This window comes from Pelophylax lessonae (genome assembly GCF_965119305.1).
Source record: "Pelophylax lessonae genome assembly, chromosome: 1".
Taxonomy (NCBI): domain Eukaryota; kingdom Metazoa; phylum Chordata; class Amphibia; order Anura; family Ranidae; genus Pelophylax; species Pelophylax lessonae.
Window position 1 is genome coordinate 591140884 of NC_138768.1, and position 25068 is coordinate 591165951.

The window sequence follows — 25068 nt, forward strand, 5'->3', positions numbered from 1 at the left end:
TTAATAATTTGTAAACTCTTAGAGGGGATGATATGGGACTATATCCAAGAATTTGCACAAAAACAGCTATCATTAGTAGTATTCAGCTTGGATTTATAAAAGAACATTCTTGCCAGACCAATCTTCCTTACATTCTATGAGGAAGTTTGCTGCCATCTAAATAAAGAAAGACCTGTGAAAGTGGTGTATTTGTATTTTGCAAAAACATTCAATGCAGTTCAATACAGTTCCCCATAAATATTTATTCCACAAATTGAAGTCTGCTGGCTTAGACCAGGGGGTATGTACCTGGATAGAAAACTGGTTACAGGGGGGCAACCAAAGGATGGTTGCTAAATAGTGTGTACTGGAGTGGCAAGTGGAGTACCCCAATGCTTTGTCCTGGAACAAATTCTGTTTAATTTATTTTATAAATTACATAGAAGGTAGTATAAATAGCTCAATCTCAGTGTTTGCCAATGATACAAAGCTAAGCTGGGCAATCATTTCACAGCAGGATATAGAAACCTTACAAAAAGATCTAAAATACAGCCAAAAACATGAATGAAAGTTAGCCACCCTTGGGGGATTGAAAAAGATCTGGGGGTCCTGGTAGATCACAGGCTCAGCAATGACATGCAATGCCAAGCTGCAGCAAGCAAAGCAAGCAAAATATTAACATGCATTAAAAAATACATTTACTCAAGGGATAAAACAAAAATTCTACCACTTTACAAGACCCTGGTCCAGCAACATCTTGAATATGCCATCTAGTTCTGGTCACCAGTCCTCAGAAAGGATCTTCTGAAACAAGAAATTCCAGCAGGATATAGAAACCTTACAAAAAAGATCTAAAAGACAGCAAAAAACATGAATGCAAGTTACTCACCCTTGAGGGATTGAAAAAGATCTGGGGGTCCTGGTAGATCACAGGCTCAGCAATGGCATGCAATGGCAAGCTGCAGCAAGCAAAATATTAAAATGCATTAAAAAGACATTTACTCAAGGGATACAACAACAATTCTACCACTTTACAAGACCCTGGTCCAGCAACATCTTTATTATGACATCTAGTTCTGGTCACCAGTCCTCAGAAAGGATCTGAAACAAGAGATTCCAGAGGGGGGCGACAAAGCTAAAAAGGGACTGGAGGAGCTCAGTTGTGAGGAGCGACTACAAGCATTAAAAATATCCTCCTTGAAGAAGAGGCGCTTGGGAGGACATAGGATAGCAATATGATAGCCATATACAAATACCTCAATGGTGATTCTAGCATAGGGAGGAAACTATTCAGTTTCAGGAGCTTAAGATGACACATGGCCACTCAATGAAATTGGAGGAGAAGTGGTCCAACCTTAAACTGCGTAGGGGGTTATTTACTACTAAAGCGATAAGGATGTGGAACTCCCTTCCACAATCAGTGGTGTCAGCAGGAAGTGTTGATAATTAAAAAAAAAACACATGCACACACAAACATAGGTGGAACAAGATAGAATAATGTCTTTTTTCAACCTTACCAACTATGAAACTATAAAACAATCTTAGGTAAATAGCCTAATTTAATTTATTTTTAAACAGAAACAGTTGCTAACACTGACGAGTTGGAATATTTATGTTTTTGTCTTTTTCACTTGCTCTATATTGTCCTAAAGGAGTATGGGTTTCATTTTTTTGTAGCTATATCCTATTGCTTGTGGGCTGGGATGTGAGAAGGAGCTCAGTGGGCACAGCATCCATAAAAAGAGGGGTCACAGCTCTCCCAGAGTGTGTGCCGATTCAGTAAGCATGGCCACATCTCCCAATGTAGGAGTGACAGAAATAGGAGGTGGGTTGCTGAAGTTGTAACTGCCCATTTTAAACATTCAAACGTCAAATTTATTCATCCTTGACAGATGAAGTGCCCCTGCTGAAAAAAAAACAAAAAAAACAAAAGGATAAAGAAAAGAAATAACAGCTGATTCATGATCATGGTAATATTTGCTAACTATTTAGCCTATCCCACACATCTCCTTTAAAGTAACCTGTGCAAGACTGTGCACTCTAAACTATTTTCTTATTCTGAACAAGAAGTAAAAGCACTTCATTTCCAATAGGTTTTTTTTTTTTTGAAGATTTTAAAAGATTAGGAAGGATAACAATAGGTGGGAAGAACATACAGAGACCTAGATGACCAATGAGCATAACAACAATGAAAAAGGAAAATATAGCATGTGCTTGCCCATCTCAGTATCTATAAGCATTGTGGAGAAATTAATTTTCAAACTAGGGCATTGTACTTTTCTATGAGAGCAGAACAGTTCCCCAAATGTAAACACACAGCAATTTATAATCTTTTAAAACTGGAACTGACTTTAGAGTCTTTAAAGTGATCTTTGAGAATCTTCAAGATGAAATAATTAACTTCAATGGTTTCAAGTACAAAGGCAGTTTGGCTCCTAAAATGTAAACAGGGAGCTTTTGGGTGCTCAGGAGGCATAGGTGCATTGTACAGCCTTCTTCCAGCAGCCTGTGTAATCAATGACAGGCTGAAATGTGCAGTGGCTGAATACAGATGGAAGCTGTTCTAAATGGTACTTGTGTTTAGAGCCTTATGCATTCTGGAACATACGCCATGAATGCAGAAAATCCACATTTGAGGCATATCTCCCTAAACGCATAAAACACTAAATACTGCTGCCACTTGGAACATCATCCAACAGTTGTGTATTTAAGCCTGTCATAGATTTTGAAAAGCTGTTAGCAGTGCACTATATTGTGCATCTGTGCCTCCAAAAACATTTCTTACACTGTACGAGCCAAACTTTCCATGCAAATGAGCTCTAGAAGCAGCTAGAAAAGTCACTGATCACTTGTTTTAAAGCTTTTTTTACCGCTTGTTAAAGTGGGAGGAAACTTGTATAGTTGACATTTACCTACAGGTAGGCCTATAATAAGGCTTACCTATAGGTACATTAAATATCTCCTTAATGTGCACCGTTTAGGAGATATTTTCTTGTGAATGGGCCAGTGACATCATTAAAGACCACCCATCCTTAAAGATAAAATTGCTAAAAACATACCCGATCCTCCGAAAAAAACAGTGACGTTTCTAGATCAGAAGGGGTACTATCGATGCGGCAATTGTGTCATCTGCCGCACCTGCAGAAAAAACAACAAATCTAAAAAAGAAACACATTTCACATCCAATGTCACAAAGCGCCAATACAAAATAGAAAAATTCATAACTTGCAGATCCACCCATGTTACCTATTTATTGGAGTGTGAGTGTGGACTCCAATATATAGGACGCACCACAAGAGAATTAAGAATCCGATTAAGGGAACATGTAGCAAATATTAAAAAAGGATTCAAGAAACATAGCTTATCTAACCATTATAAACTATGCCATAACAAAGATCCGAGCAAATTAAAATTTTGCGCAATAGACACAATAGAAAAACATTGGAGAGGCACCAACATGAAAAGAGCTATTTCACAAAATGAAACATGGTGGATTCATAAACTAGATAGTATGACACCTAAAGGGTTAAACGTGGAAATTGATATAAATTGTTTTATTAATGATTATTAATGATTTTTAAGATTTTTAGAAAGATTTTTTACACTTTTTATATTTATCACATTTTTGGATAATTGTTACTATATACAGATTTTGTAGATGTAAATACGTAATAGGAGCATAACTATATTGTCATTTAATATATTATTGATCATTTTCATATAACACAATCTTTACCGAATGCATAAAAAACTTTTATTCCAGCTAGTAATCAGTGATCTTAAAACTCTACAATTTTGAATTTCATGTATATAATCATGGATTTTATGTATGTTATTTATCTTAATAATTTTGGATTGTATGTATATAATCATAGATTTAGCAGAATCGCTCATGAGCAATCGCAAGATGTGTGGGCTAGAATTAATCACCAGTTTTATAGATACAAAACCCACTAGGAGAAGGCACCATTGAGTGTCCGTAAATTGTTTTTAACAAAGTAATGTAGCGAAATCTTAAGGAATGTTTACAAATACCACTCCAATACAACATAGACCAAGAGCGGTCTGGGTTGGAAAGTGAATGTATCGGTTTACAAACCAGACACAAACCAAATACAAAGTAGGAGTGGCCATCCTAACATATTTAACACAGTGACACGCTCTGTAAGTCAGCTACAGAGGACGATGTGTTACACATCGAAACGCGTCTAGTGATTGGTCGAGCGTATCACGTGACCTCCGGCCAGTGTAGTGGATGCTGCGGGAGCAGTCAGCCGCCGAGCCGCTCTCTTCATTCATTCATTTTTTTACATTTTTTTGCATGATATTATACTATGTTTGTGAGTATATTCCCATTGTTTTTCCAATAAACACCCCCTTTTTAAACGATCTTCACCATGAATGACTTTCTTTTCATGAGGACATCGGGGAGGAATCAATACTCACAGAAATAATTACACATCAAGCGGAGAAGCAGGGCAAAACTATCCTTACATGCCTGAAAACTACCATCTAGCGGTGAGTAGATAACCAAAGGGGGAGACCCCGAACAAAGCACAAATCAAGCACTTTAGCACCTGTATGATTTCAAGTGAAAAGATTCATCACGGCAACACGATGATATAATGGACACTGAGCCATATATTTATTTTCACCAATACTACAGCACTTTATGAGTTTTATGTATTGTATTATTTATTTAATTTATATGAAGTATTTCATTATTCAATTATTTTATATGAATTTTTGATATATTTATAAACCAATTTAAGCAGCGCTGCAAATCACAGTTTTACACAGTGACATCACCGGCACACGCGATCTGAAGGAATGGCCACATGGACCGTTCCTCCAGAGTCCTGTGCAGTGAATAGCGGTTTCCGTGAACCTGCCCTGTCAGCAGTGATAGTGAATTACTGGAGGGCTTTGTTTTATGGTAAGTTTCACATAATGTGTGCAATGCAAACTAGCACAGGTAAAAAAAAACATGGTAGTTTACTCCCGCTTTACCAATATGTATATTGTCATCTGTCCATTGTCTAGGCATAGATGCACTTTAAAGTGATTGTAAAGTCTCGTTTTTTTTATTTACATAACAAACATATTATACTTACCCCCTCTGTGCAGTTGGTTTTGCACAGAGTGGCCCAGATCCTCCTTGTCTCGGGTCCCTCGTTGCTGCTCCTAGCTCCTCCCTCCTATTGAGTGCCCCCCACAGCAAGCAGCTTGTTATGGGGGCACACGAGCCAAGAAGCAGCTATGTGTGTCATTCAGACATGGAGCTACCGGTCGGCCCTGCCCTCTCTCTCCTGATTGGCTCACTGACTTTGATTGACAGCCCGGGAGCCAATGGCGCTGCAGCTGTATCTCAGCCAATCAGATGGGAGAGTCCAAGGATGGCCGAGGGACTCGTGTATATTGTTGGAAAGAGATGAGGCTCAGGTAAGTGTTAGGGGGTGTTGGGGAGCCTGCTACACCCAGAAGGTTTTTATCTTAATGCATTCTATGCATTGAGATCAAAAACCTTCTGACTTTACAACTCCTTTAAGATAGAAAATATTTGATTACATTAAATATAAGTAGAATTATTGGTAGTAGAGTTGGTTGAGGTAGGAGTAGTAGCAAAATTCATTATAGCAGTTTAAAACATTGCTTGAAAGCCTGATTTAGAGCAAAGTGTTAGCTTTAAGCCTAAACTGTCCAAAGGGTTATCAAAATCATAAACCAATAATAGAAAAAATGTTTAATATTAGCAAGTTAGTTGGCACTGCTAGCAATTTTATTTTAAAGCAATCAAATGTGGAGAATTGTGATATTTCAATTAATGGATTAGCAAAGATCCTTTTTACTTTTACACTCCATTTGCATAATTCACAGATGTCAGACAGAGTGTCTTTTGTTTTCAGTATAAATCTATCTTCTATAACAGCTGTAATTATGGCTGCTATGGTGATAAACTAGTAGGTGAATTGTATAGCAGAATAGCAGAATTAAAGGAATTTTAATGTCACTTTAATCTCTAGTTGGCACTTATACCAAAACCCCAGGGGTTACATATTAGCTGTGTCTTAATCAATAATTTGGCACATGCACATTCTACCTTCCCTATTACACAGAATAAAACTGAGAATTGCAAATGACAAGGTTATGGGTTAGCTTTTGAAAAAGATTGGCTATCATCATTAAAGGAAATGTTGAATGTAACTTTCAAGTGCTGTTATATATTTTCATGGATTTCTAAGATGAAATGTAGGCTAGCTATACTATCATTGCATTTTTGTGCCATCTCATACTACAACCAATCAATAATTTAATGTTCTCCTTACTGCAAAAGGATTTTTGAAGACTATCAAATGGGTATGGACTTTTCAGTTTCTTGATTGGCTGGGCCATGATGATGTCACTCAGGTGTCACATCATTATGGCACAGAGAGATGCCATAAATGTGCGCTGAGCTGCACACATGTGGCTCAATGTACAATAACACCAATAGGCGGGGAGAAGCAGTTATGACAGGAGAGACCAATAGGGTCTCTTCTGTCATAAAAAATCTTATTGTTTTAGTGTTTTATTCTGCTGTATTCTGGATGCTTTATAACACTGCTTAATTTTTAGCAAGATGCCTCAACATTTTGTTAGTTTGCTTCATGTATGGTCCAATCCTTTTGAATCCTGTTTCCAATGTTGATACTGTTATGCCCTAGTTAATCCTCTCTTAGTTTAGCCTGTAGATATTCTGGTTTTCACTTTGTTCTTTTGCATTGTATTTTGTGCTGTACGTATTATATTCCTAGGCCTATTGTTTTACATACTATTTACATTTGCCTGCACCTTTGTTATCCACTACTTATTTATACTATTGTTACAGTACATTTTAAATTTTCATTTCTTGTGTGCCTTAACCACTTGCCTACTGTGCACTTAAACACCCTTCCCATCCAGGCCAATTTTCAGCTTTCAGTGCTCACACACTTTGAATGACAATTGCGCGGTCATGCTACACTGTACCCATATGAAATTTTTAACATTTTTTTCACACAAATAGAGCTTTCTTTTTGTGGTATGTAATCACCTCTGGGTTTTTTATTTTTTACAAAAAAAAAAGAAAAAAGACAGAAATTTTTGAAAAAAAAAAACGTTTTTCTTATTTTCTGCGAGTACATTTTGAAAATAAATTTTTCTCCCTCACTGATGTGCGCTGATGAGGCGGCACTGATGGGCACTGATAGGCTGCACTGATAGGCACTGATGAGGTGGCACTTATGGGGTGGCACTTATGGGCACTGATGAGGTGGCACTTATGGGCACTGATGAGGTGGCACTAATATGCCGCACTGATGAGCACTGATAGGCGGCATTGATAGGCGGCACTGATGAGCACTGATAGGCGGCACTGCTGCGCACTGAGAGGTGGCACTGAGAGGTGGCACTGCTGGGCACTGAGAGGCGGCACTGACGGGCGGCACTGATGGGCACTGATAGGCGGCACGGATGGGCACTGGCAGATGGCACTGATGGACAGTGACGGGTGGCACTTATGAGCACTGATGGGCGGCACTGATGAGCACTGATGGGCAGCACCATCAGTGCCCACACTCAGTGCCCATAGTGCTGCCAGTCAGTGCTCATCAGTGCCTAGATGAGCAGGCACTGATGGGCACTGACTGGCAGCACTATGGGCACTGATTGTGGGCATTGATGGGGGCACTGATGGCGGGCACTGTGGGCACTGATGGGGGGCAATGTGTGTGGTTTTTTTACCTTTAGTAATCAGGGCACTGGTGATCAGTGCCCTGATTACATTTCTCTGTGTCCCCAGCGGCTGTCGGCTCCCCCTCCTTCCTCACACTGCAGTGTCTGTGTGAGGAAGGAGCGCCGGCGATGAGAGATGATCTCATATGTTTACATATGAGATCATCTCTCATTGGACGGCTTGATCACGTGGTGAATGGCCGCTGTGATTGGCCATTCACCACGATCTGTGATCGGCCGTGTCCAAGGGACACGACCGACACAGATTCTCCCCGATGCGCGCTCGCGGGAGCGCGCGGGGAGAGTCTTTCTGGGAGTCCGTTTAAAAAGGGCCTCCCGAAAATTCAAGTCCGCGCTGCAGCCGTATATAGGCTGTAGCGCGGATGGGAAGCGGTTAAAGTGGTATTAAACGTCAAATACAAAATGATATATTTTATTATTATTATTATTATACAGGATTTATATATCGCCAACAGTTTGCGCAGCCCTTTACAATGTAGAGAGAGGAGAGTACAATTACAATACAGTTCAATGCAGAAGGGCCCTGCTCATTGAGCTTACAATCTAAAGGGAAGGGAAAAATATATTAGAGCTTACCAATCCTTTAAAGTGGTGGTTACATTTGTTTTCTTTTTTTAGTCTTTTTTATTTTAATTTATTTCATCTGGTGATCCAGCCAGTAACACACTTACTGTCTTAGGGTGTCTGTAATCTGGAAGAAAATAGTAAAGCAGGCACCACTGGACAAGAGCATTGTCAGTCTGGGGAGAGGGTAGAAGGTTTAGATGGAATTGACTAACAGATGAAAGTTGAATTCCAGCTAACACTTTATAAGTAGGGTTGAGCGGACACCTAGATGTCCGTGTTCGACGGGTTCGGCCGAACTTTAAAAAAAGTCCGGGTCCGTGTCCCGGACTTTTACCGAACTTTTCCCGGACACCGAACCCCATTGAAGTCAATGGGGACCCGAACTTTAAGGCACTAAAATGGCTCTAAAACACCAAAGGAAAGGGCTAGAGTGCTGCAAATGGCAGCAAAACGTAATTAAGAGCATGGCAAGTGCTCTGCAAACAAATGTGGATAGGGAAATAACTTAAAACAACAAAAAAAAACAGAAAAATAAAACAATGTTCTTCTTCATCTCTGAAGGACGAGGCCCATATGGAGTAGGAGGGAGGTTGAGGTGGTGGTGGATGTGGCGGTGACATAGGCGTGCGCACAGGGTGTGCTGGGTGTGCCTGGGCACACCCTAATCACCTAGGGCACATAGCATTGCCAGTGAGGAGATGGGAAAGATCTCCCTGGGACCTGCTCTGCTCTATTTCTCCTTGCCTACAGGTACATGGCCCCGATACATTACTCTCCCTGCTGGCAAACACATGCATGTGTATTTCAACTTTGGGGTGCACACCTTAATGCAATAGGCTGCGCACACCTATGGGCGGTGTAGGTGGAAGCGGCGGTGGAGGAGGACCAGGGCCGGATTAACAGCATCATGGGCTTGGTGCTGAGGATTTTGAAGGGCCTTAAGGGCCGTGCCTTGCCATGCACCCAGAGGAGGAAGGGTGCAGCCATGCATGCCTAATTCAACATGGGATGCTGTCTCTGAAGCCCATAAACACATCCATGCATCGCCAACTGTCCCTCCTTGTCCGGCCTTCACGCTGTGTGGGGAGGTTCTGAGGGTGCTGCCTGGGGAAGCGAGCATAGAAGCCAGACTTCTGTGTTTACAAGTGACAGAAGAGCGGTAACAGTGAATATGGCCAACCCGGGGCCTATATAAAAGGTAGGGGCCTGGAGCTGCAGCTCCAATAGCCCCTACATTAATCTGGCCCTGAGGAGGAGGACGAGGTAGCCAACACTGCTTCTTTTCAAAAATTTTAAATGAGGGTACACCCCAAAAGAGTGAGAAAGAGCAAAAATGGAACAATGGGTGGGTAAGGTCGGTATCCATTGCTATTCTGCATAAGGTACGGAAAAGTCCCGTGGGATCCATGCCTGGTTCATTTTAATGAACGTGAGCTTGTCCACATTGTCTCTGGACAGGCGGCTGCGCTTGTCTGTTATAACGCCCCCAGCCGTGCTAAATACCCGTTCAGATAATACACTGGCTGCAGGGCACGCCAGCACCTCCAAGGCGTAAAGGGCAAGCTCAGGCCATGTGCCCAATTTGGAGACCCAGAAGTTGAAGGGGGCAGACCCGTCATTCACTACATGTAGGCGTGTGCACACATACTGCTCCACCATGTTGGTAAAATGCTGCCTCCTGCTAAGACGTTCCATCTGAGCTGCTGGTGCTGCTGTTTGTTGTGGCGTGCTGACAAAGCTTTTCCACATTTCGGCCATGCTAACCCTGCCTTCTGAGGTGCTGGCGGTGCCCTGGTTGCGTTGGCGACCTCCTCCTCCTCCTCCTCTGCCTTGTGCTTCCACTGTGGCCCCGCTGTCAGATGGGAATGCCAGCAGCATGGCGTCTACCAGCGTGCGCTTGTACTCGCGCATCTTGCGATCGCGCTCCAGTGAGTGAATTAAGGACGGTACGTTGTCCTTGTAACGGGGATCCAGCAGCGTGGCCACCCAGTAATCAGCACAAGTTAGAATGTGGGCAACTCGGCGGTCGTTGTGGAGACACTGCAGCATGTAATCGCTCATGTGTGCCAGGCTGCCCAAAGGCAACGAAAGGCTGTCCTCTGTGGGAGGTGTATCGTCCGTGTCCTCTGTATCCCCCCAGCCATGCACCAGTGATGGCCATGAGCTGGCCTGGGTGCCACCCTGCTGTGAACATGGTTCCATCTCCTCCTCCAGCTCCTCCTCCTCCTCATCCTCCTCATCCTCCAGAACTGTGCCCCTGCTGGACAATTGCGTCCCTGGCGTTTGCGTGTGCAGGAACCCACCCTCGGAGCCCCTTGCGAATGACTGCCCTGAAAGCCTTGGAAATGTTACCTCTTCATCCTCCTCCTCCTCCTCATCCTGTGCCACATCCTCTTCCATCATCGCCCGAATTGTTTTTTCAAGGAGGCATAGAAGTGGGATAGTTAAGCTGAGAACGGCGTCATTGCCACTGGCCATGTTGGTGGAGTACTCAAAACAGCGCAACAAGGCACACAGGTCTCGCATGGAGGCCCAGTTAAATTAAATAGCGGAATAGAAAATATGATCCAAAAAAAGTGTATGTATATCACACGTACACAACCACACTGGGCCCCAATTACTATTGTTTGTACCCCTAAAAGGCTAGATGAGGAGTAGGGGGAGTATGGAACAGGCAGCACCCTCAAACCTTCAGAAGTATGAGATGAACCCCAACAACTTGGAAAGGTGGATCTCTCTCACACGTACCAACACAGACTATCCCCCAATTTAACTGATCCCCAAAGGTTTTTGATTAAATAGCGGAATAGAAAATATGATCCAAAAAAAGTGTATGTATATCACACGTACACAACCACACTAGGCCCCAATTACTATTGTTTGTACCCCTAAAAGGCTAGATGAGGAGTAGGGGGGGTATGGAACAGGCAGCACCCTCAAACCTTCAGAAGTATGAGATGAACCCCAACAACTTGGAAAGGTGGATCTCTCTCACACGTACCAACACAGACTATCCCCCAATTTAACTGATCCCCAAAGGTTTTTGATTAAATAGCGGAATAGAAAATATGATCCAAAAAAAGTGTATGTATATCACACGTACACAACCACACTGGGCCCCAATTACTATTGTTTGTACCCCTAAAAGGCTAGATGAGGAGTAGGGGGAGTATGGAACAGGCAGCACCCTCAAACCTTCAGAAGTATGAGATGAACCTCAACAACTTGGAAAGGTGGATCTCTCTCACACGTACCAACACAGACTATCCCCCAATTTAACTGATCCCCAAAGGTTTTTGATTAAATAGCGGAATAGAAAATATGATCCAAAAAAAGTGTATGTATATCACACGTACACAACCACACTAGGCCCCAATTACTATTGTTTGTACCCCTAAAAGGCTAGATGAGGAGTAGGGGGGGTATGGAACAGGCAGCACCCTCAAACCTTCAGAAGTATGAGATGAACCCCAACAACTTGGAAAGGTGGATCTCTCTCACACGTACCAACACAGACTATCCCCCAATTTAACTGATCCCCAAAGGTTTTTGATTAAATAGCGGAATAGAAAATATGATCCAAAAAAAGTGTATGTATATCACACGTACACAACCACACTGGGCCCCAATTACTATTGTTTGTACCCCTAAAAGGCTAGATGAGGAGTAGGGGGAGTATGGAACAGGCAGCACCCTCAAACCTTCAGAAGTATGAGATGAACCCCAACAACTTGGAAAGGTGGATCTCTCTCACACGTACCAACACAGACTATCCCCCAATTTAACTGATCCCCAAAGGTTTTTGATTAAATAGCGGAATAGAAAATATGATCCAAAAAAAGTGTATGTATATCACACGTACACAACCACACTAGGCCCCAATTACTATTGTTTGTACCCCTAAAAGGCTAGATGAGGAGTAGGGGGGGTATGGAACAGGCAGCACCCTCAAACCTTCAGAAGTATGAGATGAACCCCAACAACTTGGAAAGGTGGATCTCTCTCACACGTACCAACACAGACTATCCCCCAATTTAACTGATCCCCAAAGGTTTTTGATTAAATAGCGGAATAGAAAATATGATCCAAAAAAAGTGTATGTATATCACACGTACACAACCACACTAGGCCCCAATTACTATTGTTTGTACCCCTAAAAGGCTAGATGAGGAGTAGGGGGGGTATGGAACAGGCAGCACCCTCAAACCTTCAGAAGTATGAGATGAACCCCAACAACTTGGAAAGGTGGATCTCTCTCACACGTACCAACACAGACTATCCCCCAATTTAACTGATCCCCAAAGGTTTTTGATTAAATAGCGGAATAGAAAATATGATCCAAAAAAAGTGTATGTATATCACACGTACACAACCACACTAGGCCCCAATTACTATTGTTTGTACCCCTAAAAGGCTAGGAGTAGGGGGAGTATGGAACAGGCAGCACCCTCAAACCTTCAGAAGTATGAGATGAACCCCAACAACTTGGAAAGGTGGATCTCTCTCACACGTACCAACACAGACTATCCCCCAATTTAACTGATCCCCAAAGGTTTTTGATTAAATAGCGGAATAGAAAATATGATCCAAAAAAAGTGTATGTATATCACACGTACACAACCACACTGGGCCCCAATTACTATTGTTTGTACCCCTAAAAGGCTAGATGAGGAGTAGGGGGAGTATGGAACAGGCACCACCCTCAAACCTTCAGAAGTATGAGATGAACCCCAACAACTTGGAAAGGTGGATCTCTCTCACACGTACCAACACAGACTATCCCCCAATTTAACTGATCCCCAAAGGTTTTTGATTAAATAGCGGAATAGAAAATATGATCCAAAAAAAGTGTATGTATATCACACGTACACAACCACACTAGGCCCCAATTACTATTGTTTGTACCCCTAAAAGGCTAGATGAGGAGTAGGGGGGGTATGGAACAGGCAGCACCCTCAAACCTTCAGAAGTATGAGATGAACCCCAACAACTTGGAAAGGTGGATCTCTCTCACACGTACCAACACAGACTATCCCCCAATTTAACTGATCCCCAAAGGTTTTTGATTAAATAGCGGAATAGAAAATATGATCCAAAAAAAGTGTATGTATATCACACGTACACAACCACACTAGGCCCCAATTACTATTGTTTGTACCCCTAAAAGGCTAGATGAGGAGTAGGGGGAGTATGGAACAGGCAGCACCCTCAAATCTTCAGAAGTATGAGATTGTGTTCACTGTACCCCACAAAGATTGAGTTCACTGCACCCCACAATGATTGTGTTCACTGCACCCCACAAAGATTGTGTTCACTGCACCTCACAAAGATTGTGTTCACTGTACCCCCCAAAGATTGTGTTCACTGCACCCCACAAAGATTCTGTTCACTGTACCCCACAAAGATTGTGTTCACTGCACCCTAAAAGGATGTTGTTCACTGCACCCCACAAAGATTGTGTTCACTGCACCCTAAAAGGATGTTGTTCACTGCACCCCAAAAAGATTGTGTTCACTGTACCCCCCCAAAGATTGTGTTCACTGCACCCCACAAAGATTGTGTTCACTGCACCCCAAAAAGATTGTGTTCACTGTACCCCCCAAAGATTGTGTTCACTGCACCCCAAAAAGATTGTGTTCACTGTACCCCCCAAAGATTGTGTTCACTGCACCCCACAAAGATTCTGTTCACTGTACCCCACAAAGATTGTGTTCACTGCACCCCAAAAAGATTGTGTTCACTGTACCCCCCCAAAGATTGTGTTCACTGCACCCCACAAAGATTCTGTTCACTGCACCCCACAAAGGATTTTGTTCACTGCACCCCAAAAAGATTGTGTTCACTGCACCCCAAAAAGGATTTTGATCACTGCACCCCAAAAAGGATGTTGTTCACTGCACCCCAAAAATGATTTTGTTCACTCCACCCCAAAAAGATTGTGTTCACTGCACCCCACAAAGATTGTGTTCACTGCACCCCAAAAAGATTGTGTTCACTGTACCCCCCAAAGATTGTGTTCACTGCACCCCACAAAGATTGTGTTCACTGTACCCCACAAAGATTGTGTTCACTGCACCCCAAAAAGATTGTGTTCACTGCACCCCAAAAAGGATGTTGTTCACTGCACCCCAAAAAGGATGTTGTTCACTCCACCCCAAAAAGATTGTGTTCACTGCACCCCACAAAGATTGTGTTCACTGCACCCCAAAAAGATTGTGTTCACTGCACCCCAAAAATGATTTTGTTCACTGCACCCCAAAAAGGATTTTGTTCACTGCACCCCAAAAAGGATGTTGTTCACTCCACCCCAAAAAGATTGTGTTCACTGCACCCCAAAAAGATTGTGTTCACTGCACCCCACAAAGGATTTTGTTCACTGCACCCCAAAAAGATTGTGTTCACTGCACCCCAAAAAGGATGTTGTTCACTGCACCCCAAAAAGGATTTTGTTCACTGCACCCCAAAAAGATTGTGTTCACTGCACCCCACAAAGGATTTTGTTCACTGCACCCCACAAAGATTGTGTTCACTGCACACCAAAAAGGATTGTGTTCACTGCACCCCAAAAAAGATTTTGTTCACTGCACCCCAAAAAGATTGTGTTCACTGCAGCCCAAAAAGATTGTGTTCACTGCAGCCCAAAAAGATTGTGTTCACTGCAGCCCAAAAAGATTGTGTTCACTGCAGCCCAAAAAGATTGTGTTCACTGCAGCTCACACACAGAAAAATGGATGTGGATCACTGACACCTGCCTATCTCCAATCCCACACCACACAGCAATATCGATTGTAGTTTGTAGAACACAGTTTCCCTAAAATTCAGCAGACTCTGTCCCTAACAGGATTGAGAAGAGATCGTAGATCAGGATTGAGTGCAGATTCACCCCACCCCCCACACAGCAATATCGATTGTAGTTTGTAGAAGACACTGACCCTATAATTCAGCAGACTCTATCCCTAAAATGCCTACAACTCGCCCTGCCTAAACACTCCGACCTGTCCCTCAATTCTATCCGGACACAAATGGTTTTTTCCTGCCTATCTTTCCCTAATCAGCAGCCAGCACATTGATGTGTGCTCTGTCCCTTAGCTAAGCAGCAGAATGACGCTGCTGCGGCGGCTGCCTCGAACTTATAAAGACTTGGTCACATGCTTCAGACGGCCAATCACAGCTACTAAGACATTTGCAGGCATGGCTGGGATGGCTTAAGGCACACCAGTTAAACGATTGTTGATTGGCTGTTGAAAGCCCGCCATGAAAAGAGCGCCAAAGCATGCAAAACCCGGAAATAAAACGACCGAACACGGATTTTTACCCGAACATACAGTAAAGTGTCCGTGTCCGTGTTCGGGTAAAAAAAATCCAATTATTCGGTACGAACACGAATAATACAGTCCGTGTTCGCTCAACACTATTTATAAGCAGTAACAGCAACAGTTTTTTGTTTTCCTTTTAGAATAAAGGTTTTACATAAATAAATAATAGCTGACCATTGTAAACACACCTGTATGTGTTAAATGGCTTGTCTCAACCCTCTATCTACTACATTGCCTAGAAAGCTTGTTCTGTAAAAGTAGGTTGAACGATATCAGATCAGAATGTAAAAAAACAAAAAAAAAAAAAACAAAACAAAACAAAAAAAAACAACTGCAGGCACCACATCTAAGAATGTGTAGGCTGCAATTTATTCATTTTTTGTTTTCTGGTTTAGTACCGCTTTAAGCTGGCCATGCACCGTTTTTTTTTTTTTTTTTTTAATCTGTCCTATCGACAGAAGTCAGTCAAACAACTGACCCTGTTGAGCAGGGATGGCCACACAATAATCAAAAATCAGCCAGTCCCTGCTGAACCTGCCAAATTATGGTCAGTGTATGGCCAGATTTAACGCTTTTAATCACCTAATTTCCTGAAAGGGAATCCTGCTCAAGAAACCTTACACCCTGCCTGCCTGAAGACTGGACAATAAAACAGCAGCAACAGCATATAGATTAACTCATTATTCTGAACATTCTATTCTCTACTTTTCTCAGTCACTGTCACTGTACATAAATCACAACATGATTGGCTCCTAGTGCTCCTCTGACAACAATATATTGCTGTCTGTGTCCCTATTTGGGAGATTTTTTTTTACTTTCTATTTGACAGGTGTCAGACAGAACAGGAGGTGTAGGAAAATTTCCCCATTTGAGGAGTTCTAAAAAGACTAGGATGTTAGGGGAAATCTTCCCAGTGGAGACTGAAACTACTTTAAATGATAAAAACTTTCTTTCAGTTCCGGTCCAGGTGGCAGCTGTTAGACAGAAAAGGAATAGGAGAGAAATCTTTTTAATGGGAACACAGACAGCATATAAAATCCCAAAGATACATTTTGTTGATGTTAACTGCTTTCTTTTTCTGTCTATCTGGAGTTCAATTTTTCATGCATTCTTTATTTTTCAAGAGAAAAATCAGGAAGGATACAATACCATACAGAATAAATGTTCAAAAGTAACCAGAGCTTAAAATATGCTCACAATAAAAATGCAGTAAGTACAAGAATGTGTTATTAAAACACATTGAGATATAAAGTATGCCCATCACTGTGGTCTAGATGGTACATGTAAACAACATAGTTGAATGTGTAAAGTAAAAAAGGGCTCTTTCACACGTATTGCGATCCGCTCCGGCACTTTTTTTTTTTTTGCACGCTCCGTATGTCCACATATCATCCCATCCGTTTGCGGATGATATACGGACATAATGTATGTCTATGGGCATTGCGGATGTCAGTGGATGACACCACTGACATCCGATTTTGCATCCGTTCCGTTTTTTAAACGGAACAAAAATATGGTTCTGTTCCGTTCCAAAAAACGGAACAGAACTGAAAGGACGAAAATCAGATGTCAGCGGATGGTCATCCACTGACATTCGCAATCCCATTGACATTCATTATGTCTGTATATCACCCGCAAACGGATGGGGTGATTTACGGACATACGGAACGTCCGTGTGAAAGAGCCCTTACTCAAAAATATGTGGGTCCTGAATTGTTGACAGAGATTGTTTTTTTTCTCTTGTTTTGCAAACAACTTCCGGACACATTTATTTCAATCAATAATCTACCATATAGCACAGAATAATACTATCTCTGTCTGGGCAGAGACCTCTTGAACCAAAAATTATAAATGTAAGTTCCTTGTATGCTTAACCTCATACATTCAGTAGTAATATGATGTTAAGCTGTATCCATATATACCCTTCAATATATTGAGGTGGTTTTACTCATAAAAAACTTCCTTCCTTACTTTTCAGACAGAAGTTGTCTGGGACTTTTTGTAACACAATTCATCTTTCTCCTCTTTTTGGGGATTTACCCTTTTGGGGACCACCTGATAGGATTCATCCTCTCATGCGTGTTATCAAGTGAGTTTCTATGCTGTCCTGATGGGTTTTGTAGACACACATACTCCACATGCATTTTCTTCCCCCTCTTTGATTATATTCATAGTAGGTGGGGATTCTTGCAAGAGCTTCTTTATTGTCCTCAGAGGTGAACAAGTGGTCGTTCAAGCGTCAACATTTCTTCCCCTCAAGTTGATGGACTTTTGATAGCAGGCAATAACTTAAGAGCCCCTCTGTTTTTAAAGCATGCAGTCTTTCGTACAATTTTGTACATCCATTGTGGCTAGTAACTCTCCCGTAATGTCTATACTGTTTAGATATGTCCTTTTTATTAATGTTATTTTTCTTTTGTTGTGGGATTGTATAATCTGTTAACCATATACCCATGAAGAAGATTATAGAAAAAACTATTCAAAATGCGTTGGCAGTTTTCTTCTCACCAAGGCCTAGCAGCTGACAGAAATATGTGTTTTTCTTTTACAGATATGTTTGTTATATGAATGCAGTAACTGTGTGTTCTAAAATGTTTCTACCTTGGTCTTAATAAGAATAACCTAATAAACATTCTTTATATATATATATATATATATGTATATACATACAGTATCTCCTCACATTTTTGTAAATATTTTATTATACCTTTTCATGTGACAGCACTGAAGAAATGACACTTTTCTACAATGTAAAGTAGTGAGTGTACAGCTTGTATAACAGTGTAAATTTGCTGTCCTCTCAAAATAACTCAACATACAGCCATTAATGTCCAAACCGCTGGCAACAAAAGTGAGTACACCCCTAAGTGACAATGTCCAAGTTGGCCCAATTAGCCATTTTCCCTCCCTGGCGTCATGTGACTCAATAGTGTTACAAGGTCTCAGGTGTGAATGGGGGGGCAGTTGTGTTAAATTTGGTGTTATTGCTCTCATTTTCTCATACTGGTCACTGGAAGTTTAACATGGCACCTCACGGCAACTCTCTGAGGATCTGAAAAAAGAATTGTTGCTCTACATAAAGATGAGATTGCTCTACATAAGAAGATTGCCAAGGCCCTGAAACTGAGCTTCAACATGGTGGCCAAGATTATACAGCGGTTTAACAGGACATGTTCAACTCAGAACAGACCTCGCCATGGTTGACCAAAGAAGTTGAGAGCACATGCATAGCATCTTTGTAAATTAAGTTGCGCTAAGTATGATAAATGGAGATGTAAAGTCCAAAAAGTCCCAATAATAAATGATGATGACAAAATCCTAGATGTAGTCCTGGACCAGACTCCCTTAAGGGTATAAGCTTACCAGATTCAGGTAAGAGAGAAGCAGATGCTCTATAAATCTTGTCACCTTGATAGAAGATCCAGGCCCACGTGAGCGATAGACTCAATGATCATTGGATCATGAAAAAAATGTAAAATACGCAATAGCGTAAAACCCAACAACTAGGTAAATATCACCAATGTGACTTGAGGATAACATGTGTGTAAATTAAACCACCACCAAAGATCACTATTGTCAGTGAACAAGTGTATAAATGAAGAAATTGATATGTGTTATATACCCCTTACCAAATAAAAATAAGGGTTGATGCAGATAAACCAATTAATATAGTCCAGCTGAAGTTGCCTCTTACCAGACGACAAAGCCAAAGTGAAAAAAACAATGATGAGAGATAGGTGTAGAACCATCACCAGCTAGATGAGCCTCTTACCATGTGAAAGCAAAACCAAGTGTGTAAAAATCAAATTCCAATAAGACACCAAGATTCAGTACCGGAAAAGAACCAGTAGGGGTCGCCTCTTACCAGATCTTTTGATCAACCACGCCTGTATGTTATTAAATGGTTGGGGGTCCGACCATAGACTTGAGCAACTGTTCCAAACAGAGCTCCTCTCTCAGATCCCCTCCTAAGTCTCAGGCAGAGCATGGACTCAGGTTAGCATAGCATCATATCAAGAGGTTGTCTTTGGTAAATAGACATATGAGTGCTGTCAGCATTGCTGCTGAGGTTGACGGGGTGGGGGGGTCAGACTGTTAGCATTCTGACCATACGCCTCACATTGCATCGCATTGGCGTGCATGGCTGTTGTCCCAGAAGGAAGCCTCTTTCTAAAATGATGCACAAGAAAGCCCGCAAACAGTTTGCAGAAGATAAGCAGACAAAGGAAATGTATTACTGGAACCGTATCCTGTGGTCTAACAAGACCAAGATAAACGTATTTGGTTCAGATGGTGTCAAGCCTGTATGGTGGCAACCAGGAAAGGAGTACAAAGACAAGTGTCTTGCCTATAGTCAAGTATGGTGGTGGTGGGAGTGTCATGGTCTGGGGCTGCATGAATGCTGCCGACACTGGGGAGCTACAGTACATTGAGGGAACCATGAATGCCACCATGTACTGTGACATACTGAAGCAGAGCATGATCCCCTTCATTTGAAGACTGGGCCCCAGGGCAGTATTCCAACATGATAACGATCCCAAACACACCCCCAATACAACCACTACCTTGCTAAAGAAGCTGAGGGTAAAGATGATGGACTGGCCAAGCATGTCTCTCTCCAGACCTAAACCCTATTGAGCATCTGTGGGGCATCCTGAAATGGAAGATGAAGGAGCGCAAGGTCTCTAACATCCACCAGCTCATTGATGTCATCATGGAGGAGTGGAAGAGGACTCCAGTGGCAACCTGTGAAGCTCTGGTGAACTCCATGTCCAAGAGGGTTAAGGCAGTGCTGGAAAACAATGGTGGCAACATAAATATTTACACTTTGGGCCCAATATGGACATTTTGAAATAGCTGTGTACGCACTTTTGTTACCAGCGGTTTAGACATTAATGGCTGTGTGTTGAGTTAATTTAAAGGGACAGCAAATTTACACTGTTAAACAAGCTGTACACTCACTACTTTACATTGTAGCAAAGTGTCATTCCTTCAGTGTTGTCACATGAAAAGATATAATAAAATATTTACAAAAACATGAGGGGTGTACTCACTTTTGTGAGATACTATATATGCAATCTCTTTTTTCTTGTTAAAATGCCACTCAGAGGGTTTTTTTTTTCTTTTTTTTATGGGTAATGGAAAGTGTTTAACAGGGGCAAGATACTTTTACTACTCTAGAAAAAAAGTTGTTTGCATTAATCTGAAAATGTAAAGCCCGTCGAACAAAACCAAGTGGTGTGGAGAACATTTTTAACCTTTATCTAACCTTATCCTTTCCCCTAACCATGTAAAACCCTTAAAAAATACTTAGAAAAATGGCTGCACTCCCTATCCAGTCTGTGAGGTTAAATGTGTGAGATTACCTTAGCCTTGCACCACAAGCCATACTCTCAACGGTTTGGATGAGAGCACACGTGGCTCACAACCAGTGAACCTCAGCATCCCACTCTTGCTCTCCTTGGGACACTAGAACACAGCTAAGTTGCAATATTCAGAGCTCTTCCGGACCCAGCACAGAGACACACAGGTGTCATCTTCCTCCCCTCCCCCATCGAAAGCTGCATATACGTACCTCCTCCCAAAGCCCAGTGGAAGCAGCACATGTGGGTGTGGGGTCTCCCCAAACCGATTGAGCCAGGTGACATATCTAAAGCAGCACTGGCAATTTTTAATGACCTGCTCCGGTGACTCCCTATGACTTCCATTGAGAGGAAGCAAATAAACAGGTCTCTCCATCCCAGAAGTAGAGATACTGACCCTCCACTTAAAATTGTGTGTTGCCTATTGAGGTTCACCCTCAAGGAAGACATTCTGCGGTGAACCAGAGAGAGACGCCACATTCTCTACTTAAGCACAGAAATTCAGCTATACCAAGACCTGTCCAACATAACTCTCTGACCCTTCTGGATACTCTTCACTCCAGAGGCATCGCTTTCAGTTGGAAGTTCCCCTTCTGCCTCTTGGCAACTGCACATGGCCAGACAGCATACCTCAGAGTTCCAGAAGACCTGCCTTACTTCTGTGACACATCTGACCTCCCTTCGATGGATCTGTCAGATTGGCACCATTCTCTCCATCTATTTGAGTCCTGGAGCTCCAACATACTATAGGAACCCATGGACTTGCACGGACAATGACATCATCTTCGGAGATCAACTTCTGCAACCCCCCCATGGCCTGATGTTCATGGGGCTCCTACTGAGGCCAGCTCACCAGAGGCCCCGCCACAATGCCTGACTGAAGATCCCCAGTTTCCAATCTGTGGCTAGTCCAGCCGGAACTGAACTGCTTGCATTTCTCGTTTTTATTTGTTGTACACCCTTATCAACCAGCACTTGTTTTTAGGCACATTCCTGTTCCTTTATGGTAAACTGAATGCATCACCCACACCGCCTCAGCACTTGGAGCTATCTACCCCTTGCACTTGTTGGGCTGTAACTCTGTCAACACATCTCTCATTTTGAAAAACCCTACCATGACCCCCAAGTCTGAAACTTCTGACTATGGATCACCTTAGCCTTCATCAAATACAGTTTATGGAGACTTCTGAGCAATCACTCTCCCACAGTCCCTGACACTTCTCTCCATGCCTCCTGTGCCTTTTCTACCCTACTGTGTCCTATCTTATTTAAGATTTTCTGGCCTTAGACTCCTGTGGTCTCTTGAGTACCTCTATTGGTCAGGACATCAGCAACAGTGGTCAACCTGTGTTTCTCCCCTTTTTTCTTTTTTTTTCTTTGTGCACCTAAGTGATTGTTGTCCCCCTTACAGCCACCCCTTATTTGCTTATTAAGGCCTACTAGGACCCTGTTTCTAGAGTCCATGGCTCTATGCTATCCCCCCTTTCTGCCTATGCATCCTGACAAACCCTTTAATCACTCTATTTTTATATATACGTCTATACCCTGTGGAAGTTTATTGCTAGGAGTCTCCTGTGGTGGTAGGAGGATGAAACGCCCACTTGTCCTCAAATGCCCTTACCTACTTCTCTCATGAACAATCCTCCGGTGTGGGCCCCACCCTCTTAACCCTCGATGCTGTTATCCTCTTCTTTACTTTTTCTTTTTTGCTAGTCTGGCACTATCAGGCCATAAACTACACTTATAGATTATAGATATATTGCAAGTAAGTTACTTAAGGTGCAGGTCCGGGGAACCCTCTATGAGACCTATTCCTATGATATGGGTCCCAATGTATGACACCAGTGGCAATGTTAGCCTCTGAAAGGCTTGTCCACGTACTAGTAGCCACAGGCCCCATTATCCTTTCTGTTCATTTTGTAAAGTTCCATGGCTACCACCTTTAAGTGGATGCAGATTCTGCTTCACACTGATATATGATACTCACATAGCTACGTACTCATGTCTTTACCCTCGCTTCCTGTGTCCTGGGATCGAGCATTCAAGATTTCAACTAGATCTCATAATGTTACAATGTTATTTGATTGCATTTTTTTTGTTTATGTTTTATGCCTCAGAAGCTTGCATATGGGCCTCCCATATAATGCCTTCTTAATCTCTTTGGGCTTAATTAATCACTTGTTACACTTGCTTTTACCCCACCCGATCTGGCCCGCAAGCTCTCTTCATCTCATGCCCCTTCCGCCAAATGGTTTATTGTGGCCATGACAGCCCAGGTCTCTAATTCTTCTCTTCTGGGCCAGCTACAATTCCTACTATGCTTCATTTAGTTTTCTCATCTCGGCAACTAGGCTGGGACCACTCTTGCAAGTGATAACTTTTACCGGATTTCCTAACACATTTTCACCCCCCTCATCCTGCCTGGTGTGCTTTGCTTTGATACAGCTGTACATAAACTCAAACCCAGTTGCATCTCCACACCCCCTGCTCCATACTCTCTCAACTGTACCATGAGGTGAGCTGCACTCCTGATGCATTCCTTTCCACCGACCTAATTGCTGTTTCCCAGTTTCACCCCAGCTTAATGACCCCTCATGTGGTGAAAACTCTCATTATACCTGCTCACAGCCTGCTGCATCCTTCTATGGCCGGCAGATCTTCAACTGGACTTGTACCCCCCTCATTCCTCACACAGTGTCCTCTGTGAGCTGTGACTGACCAGCCAGGAGCTACCCCATCCTTTGCTTTGGGAGTAGCTGGTCTATTCTCACCTTTAGACCCTCCTCTCACTTCCTCCATCCCAATTCTTGCCATCCTCCATCCACCTCCTTTTTCTCTCTTCTCCTTGTTCTTCTTCTCTGCATCCTCCCTGTTCCTTCCTCCATCTTTTTTTCTCTCCATCCTTTCAGCCCCCTCCCCTCTGTTTTGTCGTCCTCTTGTTCTTCCCTTGTCCCTTTTCTTGACCTCTTCTGACCCCCCAGGTCTCTCCTTCTTCACCATTGCAACCCTAAAGGTTACTTCAGGCCATTCATCCTTGAAACCGCTTTCCCTCAATGCTAAAGGCTTTAATGCTCCCAAGAAATGCTCCCTTTTATTTGCCAACATGCGCAAACTCAAAGCTAATGTTTTCCTCCTACAGTAGATGCATTCAATGTAGACTCTATACCCAAGCTCTACAACACATACTTCCCAATAGTTAACCATGCTTCCAATGAGCTCTCCAAGTCCAAAGGAGTCTCCAAACATCTTCCCTTAGTTATGTCTGATACCTTAGCCGATCGAGAAGAACACTACATATGTTAGCCATTAGCCAACAGACCGATTACGTTGGCCAATGTATATAGCCCGATTGTCAAACAAGTTTCCTTTTTAGGTTGTCCATATCTCTTCTTTTGCGGGTCCATTGACTGTTATTCACCTTATTCCAGGACTTCTCCCTGAGATGCTCCAGCATTTCCTCACCAAGGTTTGGCCCCACTGCTGTATTCTTGCTAAACACTTTATTCACATGGGCAATCTACTGAGTCATGTGTCCTTGGACTCGGCCATGCAAGGACAGGCTTTCCCCTTTTTCCACACACAATACATTCAAGTACAGCATTTTCTCAAATGTTCAGACTACCTGAATCAATGGAGCTGTCCCCATACCCCCTTTGAATCTATTTGCTCCAAATCATAGCCCCAACAACATTTAATGTCCAACAACTTTTCACTGGGGGGGGCAGAAGGGTTCTGGCATTGGGGTGCCCCCTCTCTCTCCCTCTCCCTTCCCCCTACCCCCTATAGTCCCAACTCGGTCAGCTCCATATCACCACCCCTTCCCTCTCTCCTTCCTTTTTTTTCTTTCCGACCATTTACCCTTGCTTTTGCCTCTTTTTGTTTTCCCCCACCCAGTCGGCCTTTCTCTGTACCTCCTTCCCTATGTTTGTTCACATACCTCTGTCTTCTGTGCTCACCTTTCCACCCTTTCTTGCTGTTAACCTCCCCCTTGGCCCCCTGAATCTTCATGCGCAGTTTTGGCAGTTAAAGTCCCCAAGGCTTTCCTTAATCGCACTTTCCACCAAGGCGTT